Raw genomic sequence first — 9,634 nt, 5'->3', positions numbered from 1 at the left:
AGAAAGGGGGAAAATAATGGGATGGGAGCAGAGAATGGACCCCCCAGGGGAGATCTGAGTATCACTCACCTGAGGTCCCTAGATGCAGAAGGCAGAGGCATATCAGCAGTGAGAAGCTGAATGGTCTGTGCTGGGCCCTCTGACCCACCATGGCTCCATCTCCCTGGTGGTTGTCCACCTGAGGCTCCCGCTTGACTCTTGAGCCCCTCTCCCCAGGGCACAACCCAGCCCTGTGAGGATGGGGGTCTGGCTCAGGTTGCCAACTTCAACCCCCCCGCCCTGATGTCTCCATCCCTGCTCTCCTGTTACCCACACTGCCTCCATGACTCATGAATTATTTACCAGATGATTCACTCCATCCATAATGCAGAGTAGGGGAAGGCAGGACCCGGCTGGGGCAGACCCAGGGGAGAGGACCATGAGCTCTCTGCATTTTCACTTGAAGGATATTGTAAAATTAGAGTCACTGAACTTAAGGCTGAAAAAAACTCAACCTCATCAAGTCCAAACACCTGCCCAACACAGGACTCTTGACCACAGGGTCCATGAGGTTCAAGCATACCTTTTAGTGCCTTTCATCTCTTCTTGTGTTATGCTTACATTTCGGAGGAACCGTGGAGTCAAACACAGCTGGGGTTGACCAACGACCTAACTGTGGGTTGACCCAACTGTGAAACGTTAGGCTGTTTCTGAGCCCCTCTGAGTTCTAGTGTCCTTGCAGACAAGTGGGATAAAACAACTTCTTCATTGTAAAGACTACTGTGAATATTAAATGAAAAAAAACTTTTCTTAGCATATGGGGGACTTTTGGGGCATTGGCGATATTGAGTTGAGTGGGGGTCACAGTTTGTCAAGCTACACATTTATTTTTAATGCACTTTGTGTACGTTTGATATAATCCATACACATATATTTGATATAATTCACGCATGTACATACATGCACTTTACACACATGCAGGTGAACAGTGCCCAGCATGCAGTAGGTGCACCATTCATGCACCTAGCTAGATTTGAAATATAAAGTCTAGACCCTAGAGTTGAGACGGAGCCCAGCTTTCCTGCCATCCAGGGTGCTCTGAATCTGAATCCATTCTCTCTCCCTCTCTCTCTCTCTCTCAGCATGTCCTGCTGCCTTAGCTGTGTTTGAACGACAGTCTGAGATGGGGTCAGATTTTTCCATCCTCTGGTGGCAGGTTTGGGGGGAGGGTGAGATTTCGAACCCCAGTGAGAAGAGGGATCTGATGTCCGGTTTCAGGTTCACCAAGGCTCAGCCAGGATGGGAGCTATCAGGCTTCTCTGGGGCCCAGAGACGCTCGCCATTCCACTCTGGCCTCTCACGTGCCCAGGACAGTGACTCTATGGACAGACTCCTATCTCACTCTCACCCAACCCATGGCCAGGGCCCCTCCATGCCCTCCTCAGGGTTTTGAGTCCCCATTTTCATCTAACATGGTTGTGAAGAAGAATTGCAGGTCATCCCTGAGAGTCAGGCTCCCAAGTGGTGGGGATGACAGGTTTCACCGACCCTAATGACCAGTCCATATAGGCCACTCATTTTGGTCCCCCCAGTCCCTGAGCTGAGAATGTCCTCAGAACTCCTTTAGATGTTCCTATAAAAGCAAAGTGTGGGGATCCGGCACTGCTCTCCACTTCAGGGTGAGCAGCAGCCTTGTCTCTGGAGAGAATGTGAGAACTCAGGCAGTGTGACTCAGGAGAGTTTGTGTTGGCCAGGAAGCTAGTCTACACTGCTTGTAGAATTAGCCTTTCCAGCCTTTTCTCAGCTAGGGGCATTGGGATCACAGAAGTCAGGCAGGCCTTCTCAGCCTGCTCTTTCTCCTTAGTAAGGAAGACCCTGGATGGAAGAGCCAGGGAGGGTGTATTAGTCAGGGGTCGCCAGAGAAACAGAACCAAGAGGATCTATGTATATATAAAAAGGAATTCATGATAAGCAATTAGCTCATGTGATTATGGAGGCTGACAAATCCCAAGATCTACAGTCATCAAGCTCAAGATTCAGGAAGAAAGGATGTTTCAGTTCAAATTCAGAGGCAGGAAAAGACTGATGTTGCATCTGAAGCAATCAGGCAGGAGGAGTTCTTCACATAGAACCGAGGAGTTTCTCATATAGAACTGAGGAGTTCTATATGGTCCCTCAGCTGATTGGATGAGGCCCACCCACATTAGAAGGAGCAATCTGTTTTATCGATTCCACCAACTCAAATGTTAATCTCATCCAAAAACACCCTCATGAAACACCCAGAGTAATGTAGTGAAATATCTGGGTACCCTGTGACATAGAATTAACCATTACAGAGGTAAAGCATATTCCCCTCTTGGCTCTGCCAGACCAGAATCCCCAGGGATGAGCTGAAACCTGTCAGCTGGAAAAGAAGAGAAAATGTGTCTGGAATGGGAAAGCAGGCCCAGGGCTCCTGCCTTGGGAGCTCAGCAACTGGGAGAGACAAGGTGAACAGGTCCTTGATTTAAGAGACAAGAAAGCACAATGGCGAGAACACAGCTTTGCTTCTTTGTTACTCTGTATGTTACTTAGCATGTTACCTAATCACTGAGCTTCGGTTTCTTCATTTGTTTAATGACTTCCTTGGGAGAAATAAATGAAATTATGCATGTATAGCTCCTGCCTATTACAATTACTTATATCGTTTGACCCAAAGAATGCAAACAATGAATTCAACAAAAGTCTCTTGAGCAGCAACTAAGTGTGAGGCATTGTACTGGACATGGTAGGGTTCCTCCCTTTCTCCCTTCCCTTCTTTCCCAGGGAGCTTCAGCCAAGCCGAGGTAACCTGGAGCTGTGCTTTGCTCTGGGCGTGCTCAGTGGCTGAGCCCTGGAGCAGCTGAAGCTGCACACTTCTAGATTTGGGTGCCTGCTTCTCATCTTCCCCTCCTACTCAGGCCCTAAGCACTCTACTCTCACTGTGGGGCCTCCATCCATAGTCTACCTGGGTCCCCAGGGCTCACATCAATACCTGTACTCATCACTTATGGAAAGCCTGGAAGGAGGGAGAGGGAAGTGTGGACTCAGGAGCAACCTGCGGTGGTCTTGCAGCTAAACATAAAAACAAAGCAGTTATAAGGATGGTCTCAAAGTCCCAGACTTGAGTAATTTGAAGTGATATTTTGAAGAACCAGCATGGGACTGTGCAAAGGCCAGTGGAAACTCTCTTTTCAGTCCAGGAAGCCCCTCTGCAGCCTCCTAGAGAGAAGGCCCTGTAACTCTTCCCACTGGGGGTACTGGGTGGGTCCTGCATGACCTTGGGCAATTTTATCTGTCCTTTCTGTGTCTCATGGCCCTCATCTTTAAAATGTGAATAATAGGCGGGGCACAGTGACTCACACCTGTAATCCCAGCACTTTGGAGGCTGAGGTGGAAGTAGTGTTTAAGGTCAGGAGTTTGAGACCAGCCTGGGCAACATACTTTGTCTCTAAAAAAAAAAAAAGAAAAATTAGCCAGGCATTGTGGCACATGCCTGGAGTCCTAGCTGTTTGGAAGGCTGAGGCAAGAGGATCGCTTGAACTGAGGAGGTTGAAGTTTCAGTGAGCCATGATCACGCCACTGCACTTCAGCCTGGGCAACAGGGTGAGACGGCCTCAAAAAAAGAAAATAATAATAATAAATGAGAATAATGATAACTACTTCTTCAAGTTACTGGACAAATAAGATACAACCACACATATTAAGCCCCTCAAAAGCCTCTAGCATAGCACATAGATACGTTCAACAAATGTTAGCTCCTGCCCTCGTTCACTTTAGGTTGAACTGAACTCTGCTTCTCTGATACTTCTATCTTTGGGGATTTCTTCCATGGAAGCTTTGCAAAACTATGCAAATCTCTCTTCTAAATGAAAGTCATTCAATATTGGAAACAGCATGTCTAGCTCTTCTCTTCTCCACCTAAATGAGAGTGGTCACCAGTTACTGAACACTTGTAGTATAACAGGCAGGCGTTAGATGTTTTCAACAACTCCATGAGAAAGCGCTGCCATCCACATTTTACAGATGGGCTCAAATTCTCTCCACTTTTTTTCCAGTGACCTGATTTCACACGCCTCATGTTGCTTCTACTTGTGTACATTCTCCAGTTTGTCTCGTGCTCTCCAAGGCTGTGGCTCACTCTGGCGAAGGCCCTGTGGAACTGCTGAGTTCCTTCTCTTTGACAAGAATACTCAAAATCTCTTTCAGGTACGTGGTGTGTTAGAGTTTCGTTGATCCATCCAGTTGACACTTATTGCATATCAGGGCATATTTGCTATACTGCTTCCTTGGGTCTCCCCAGGCCTCTGAGGACGGCTGAGCAGACTTGGCTTTTCTGAGGGGAAGTGGTGGCTCCACATGTCTCCCCATGTCCTTTGACAAGGCAGTGGTGTGGCTGGGACAATCACCAGGCTGCCCGTTGCTGTCTCCTCTTCAGAACCCTCTGCTGTGCCCCAGGCAGCAGCTACATCAGACTGCAGACACTTGTTAAACACGGGGATGGATGACACTTGGCCCTTGTGTCACATCTCTGTTCCTTTGAGCCAACCTGCAGACCTCTCCTTTTGTGCTGTGGGTTTTAACCCAGCCCTACAGTCTGTTGTGACCATTTGGAATCCTGATTCTGAAATCTCAGAGTTTTGGAGAAGCAGCAGGATGTAAAAAGATAGGGACAGCTGGGCTGGGGCAGAGGAAGCAGATGCTCCTAAAAGCAAATGGCTTTTCCATGTGTGCCTTGTCGGAGGCCAACCATGGGCCCTCCGGGGACCCAGCAGGAGATGAGCTGAGGGCTGGAGAGGAAGTGGGTTAGAGGCTGGCCGGCAATACATCCCCGGCTGTGTTCATGACTGAGAGCTGTCTCAAAGGGACAGAGGACAGGCAGGGTCACTGCCTAGTCACTTTGTAAACTGCTCCTTGGAGACCAGAGAGGAAATGAAGAAGGCCATGGATGGAGGGGCTGGGAACAGGAAGTGAATCGATCAGGAGGGGGACGAAGGGGAAGAAGGTGCAGGCTGAGGCTGAGGCTGTGACAGTGGAGCAGGGAAGGAGGCCTGGTTTCTGGTACCAGCACTGCCTGGGAATGAAACCTTCTTCCATTTGCTTCTCATCAGGAGCCTTTTCACAGCCAGCCCTACCTGGGCACCTTGGGCGAAATACGCCGATTCCTGGTTGGTTAAAAATGTGACTGCAAAGCTCACCCTGACACTACTCAAGGCTGTTGTAAGAGCTGGATGATGGATGAGTAAGAATGTATAAGCCACCATGCTGGTATGGAGAGAGGGGAGGCTTTGGATTCACACCAGGGTTCAGATCTGGCTCTGTTGCCCACTAGCTGAGCGGTGCTGAATGAGTTGCTTATCTACTCCAAGTCTTAAGTTTTTCCTTGATAAAATGGGTCTAATTGTTTATTATACAATATTAGAAAAGTATCGTTAATCCTGTAATATGTGAAAATCATTTTGTGATTATGTAAGACAATGTTTCTATTTTTTAAAAAATGAGTACTAACACAGTCAGGGAAGAGATGTCATGATATCTTTAGTTTACCTTAAATGACTTCTGCAAAAATAGAACAGATGCAGCTTTAGCCAGGTGTGTGCTGTCTAGTTCTACATTGCCACAGGGGTTTTTGCAGAGCAGAAGCACTACCTGCCTGATACCACCATTAGTATCTTACTAATTTTGTGAAAGTCTAAATTCATTCAAAAGTTGTGTGAGATATGCTGGGTGGAAGAGGTGAGGAGAAAGGAGAGTGCCCTTGGGGGGCAGTTAGAGCAGAGAGGAAAAGATTTAGGAACAGGTCAGTGGCCACTAGGTCCCTGGAAGAGGGTGAGTCTAGAGAGAAATGGGGAGCTGTTGTTGACTGCACAGGCACATCAAAGGCTTGGACAACAAGGCCAGCAGCCATGATGGACCAGATGTGAGAGACCTTTCTCTGGTTTTGGTTCCTCCTAAGTTTCTTAGTCTGTTTGCTGCTCAGGAATACCTGAAACTGGAAAATATATAAAGAATGGACATTTATTTTCTCACAGTTCTGAAGGCTGGGAAGCCCAAGACCAAGGTGCCAGTAGGTTCTGTGTCTGATGGGAGCTGCTCTGCTTCCAGTCTTATTGCTATGTCCTCCAGAGGGAAGGAATGCTGTGTCCTCTCACGGTGGGGGGTGGAGGGGCAAAAAAGGAACCTACTTCTATTTGTGAAAGAGAAGCCCTCATGGCCTAACTACCTCTTTTTTTTTTTTTTTTTTGAGTTGGAGTCTCACTCTGTCTGCCAGACTGGAGTGCAGTGGCACGCTCCCGGCCACTGCAGCCTCACCCTGCTGGGCTCTGGCGATCCTTCCGCCGCAGCCTTTCAAGTAGCTGGAACTGCAGGCGCACGCTACCATGCCCGGCTAATTTTTTTATTTATTTGTAGAGATGAGGTCTCGCCAATTTGCCCAGGCGGGTTTATTGTAGAGATGAGGTCTTGCCAACTTGCCCAGGCGGGTCTCGAACTCACAGGCTCAGGCAATTCACTCACCTCGGCCTCCTAAAGCGCGGGATTACAGGCTGAGCCACCGAGCCCGGCTGGGCTAACTACCTCTTAAAGGCGCCACCTTTTCATACTATCACACTGGCAACACCTGAATTTTGGAGGAGACACATTCAAACTATAGCAAGAAGCATACTGGACTCTGATGGGACATTGGAAAGAATCAGGAGCCCCATTCATGGAGTCAACTGTTTAATTTTAATAAAATAATGAATATTTTGTCCTCCTAAGTTTGTTGAGTAAGATTCACACCTACTACATCACTGAAATGTACCCAAAAGAGTTAAAGAAGCTAATGACTAACAAATTCTTGTTTGCAGGATAGCAGACAAGAAAAGAAACAACTTGCTGAAATGCTGAAACTCCCTCCTCTGAGATGGAAAAAAAAAACTGGTTGAAATTGGTTGGAACTAATATGGCCAACAGGAGTTTGCACAGAATGAACTTGCTGACTTCACAGCCCAAATTTTGACTGCATGTTTCATAGTAACTCCCCCTGAATTTGCACATGGGAGCCATGAAGAGGTAGGCAGAGATAACTGCACATGCCAAGGACTTCCCAGACCTCCCCCCTTCTTCCACCAATCACTTATTAATCCCAGATCTACCCCCTAAACCTTTTCTCATAAAATTACTGCCTTAAAGTCAGCAAAAGGAGACAGGCTTGTGCTGGACTCCTGTTTCCTAGTGAGTCGACTTGCAGTAAAAAGCTTTCTTTTCTCAAAACTTTCTTATCTCAAAGCTTTCTTATCCAGTGTCATAGTATTGGCTTCTAGCACATCCCACAGCAAGCCCCTTTTGCTGGGTAACACCATTATTATCAGCATATTGTTATTATTATAAATACTCTGGAGTCTGGGCTGTGACACTAGGTTTCAGTGCATGTTGAGTGTTGCTTGATATGAGTGAAATGCTCAGGATGGCTGGGGTTCCTTCCCCCAGGAAAGGCTCCTGGCCCTTCTTCTCCCAGGCTCTTCCCTGGCTCTGCCCCAGCTGGCAATGACACATCTACCAGGCCCAGAGTGACAACATAGGGACAACATGGGGACAGTTCTCTGCAGTTGAGGGTCGGGTTGCAGGGCCCTGGTTGGCGTCTGTCTGGACAGAGCACAGGGGGAGCCTGGCAGGCCAATCCTTAGCCTTCGAGGGTGGGCCAGGCACAAGAGGTCCGTGGGAGAAGCCAGGGCCCAGGGAAATCTCTCATGTTTGTCTCCATCTTCAGACCTGTCGCCTTCCCCTTCCCTCCTCTCAACACCCTCCACCCAACCTGGCTAGATTCTCCAAGTTCCCTGGCTGGGGAGTAGGAAGGAGTAGGGAGTTTCCAGAATGTCTCTGTAGAGCTCCAGGGGGAGACTTGGCAACTGAAAATTGTCAGCCGTCTCCTTGGTGACCAGCAGCCAAATAATTCTGGGAATGGAGGAGGGAAGGGAGCTCTCAGCAGGGCAGCCAAGAGAACAGCCTTCAGTTCCCAGAAAACTTAAATTTCTCATTACCTGTGTCAATTAGGGGCCAGTCAGGGGACAGAAATCACACTAGTTGGTTGAAAAAGAGAATTTAACATAAAGAATTGACAACTAAGTATAAAGTTGTTAATTAGATAAGGTGAGGGTAACAGAAAAATGGTAAGTTTTCATGGAGCTTGCAACTGCAGAAGCAGCTACCATTCCTAGAGCTGGGGAAACCAAAGGAAGAGTTTTGGAGGAGGGGTCCTGGAGCCTGGAACATAGACCTCTGAGGAGGGGGCTCCACTCAGCTGGTACTGGGGTCTCTGAGTGAAAAGGAAGGACTTCTGAACCCAGGCCTCTGAGGAAGGGGCAACTGCCCAGCTGGTGCTTGGGTTCTGGGGCAGGGGTACAGGGGTGGGCTGGGGTAGATGACGAAGCTGCAAGTGTTGGAAAAGCTGCAAACTGAGGCCTAGCGTGGTGGCTCAAGCCTGCAATCCCAGCACTTTGGGAGGCCAAGGCGAGAGGATTGCCTGAACTCGGGGGTTCGAGACCAGCCTGGGCAACTTAGTGAGACCTTATCTCTAAAATAAATCAAAAAATAAACTGGGTGTGGTAGTGTGCACCTGTAGTTCCAGCTACTTGGAAGGCTGAGGTGGAAGGATCACCTGAACCCAGCCGGTCGAGGCTGCGGTGTCCATGAGCATGCCACTGCACTCCAGCCTGGGTAGACACAGGAAAAAAAAAAAAAAAAAGAAAGAAAGAAAAGCTGCAAACTGGATTGAGCTGCTGCTCCAGGATGGGCCTTCTGCTGCGCAGGTGAAGATGTGTGTTGTGTGTTGTTGGGGTTCCCCTCACAGGGAACATATAGATGCAAACAGGAAGGAGCATGTCCAACCTTTCTTTCCAGCCTGCAGGACCCAAGCCCAGCATTACAAAACGGAGTGTGGAAAATACAGGTTTCGAGTCAAGAAACAAGAACCTTGAAATATCAGTCACCATAGTGTAGTGCTGGAAGTTCTGGTCTTCCAGCCCTGTCATTAATGGCAAGAGCAATGCTGAGTGCACAGTAGGTGCTCACCTAATATCCCTGGTAGGTCTCTGCTTTGGTTGATTCTTGATCGAGAAGGCACATAGGCAGGTAAGGGACAGGCCCTCTCCTCCCCTTCTTGACTTTACTCTGGCTTATTTTGAAGTTACTGACATTCACAGGCTCTGATAGCTGGAAGGAATTTTTATAATAGTAATGATGAAAACAACAGCAGCAAAGAAATATTGAAGCAAGAGTGGCCTAAGGAAAACTATAAAAACACTGTGATCAAATCATAATCACATGTAAAGGACAAGATAAATAGCCCCATGGGACAGAAACAGAACCAAGTCTAGAAATATATCCCAGTACATACGAATTGTAAGGTACAATAAAGGTGGCATTTCAAACCAGTAGGCATAAATCATTTATTTAATAAATTGTGTTGGCACAGTGGACTATAGTCTGACTGGAAAAAAAAGGATTAAGATCCCTATCTCCATTCTGACTGGAGTTAGGTGGTATCTCAGTGTGGTTTTGATTTGCATCTCCCTGATGATTAGTGAGGTTGAACATTTCTTCATATGTCTGTTGGCTGCTCGGATGTCTTTCTTTGTGAAGTGTCTGTTCATATCCT

This window comes from Carlito syrichta, unplaced genomic scaffold, assembly GCF_000164805.1.
Source record: "Carlito syrichta isolate Samal-C Ts95f unplaced genomic scaffold, Tarsius_syrichta-2.0.1 Scaffold309859, whole genome shotgun sequence".
NCBI classification, from domain to species: domain Eukaryota; kingdom Metazoa; phylum Chordata; class Mammalia; order Primates; family Tarsiidae; genus Carlito; species Carlito syrichta.
The sequence above is the reverse complement of the archived record's forward strand: the minus strand, read 5'-3'. Positions refer to the sequence as shown.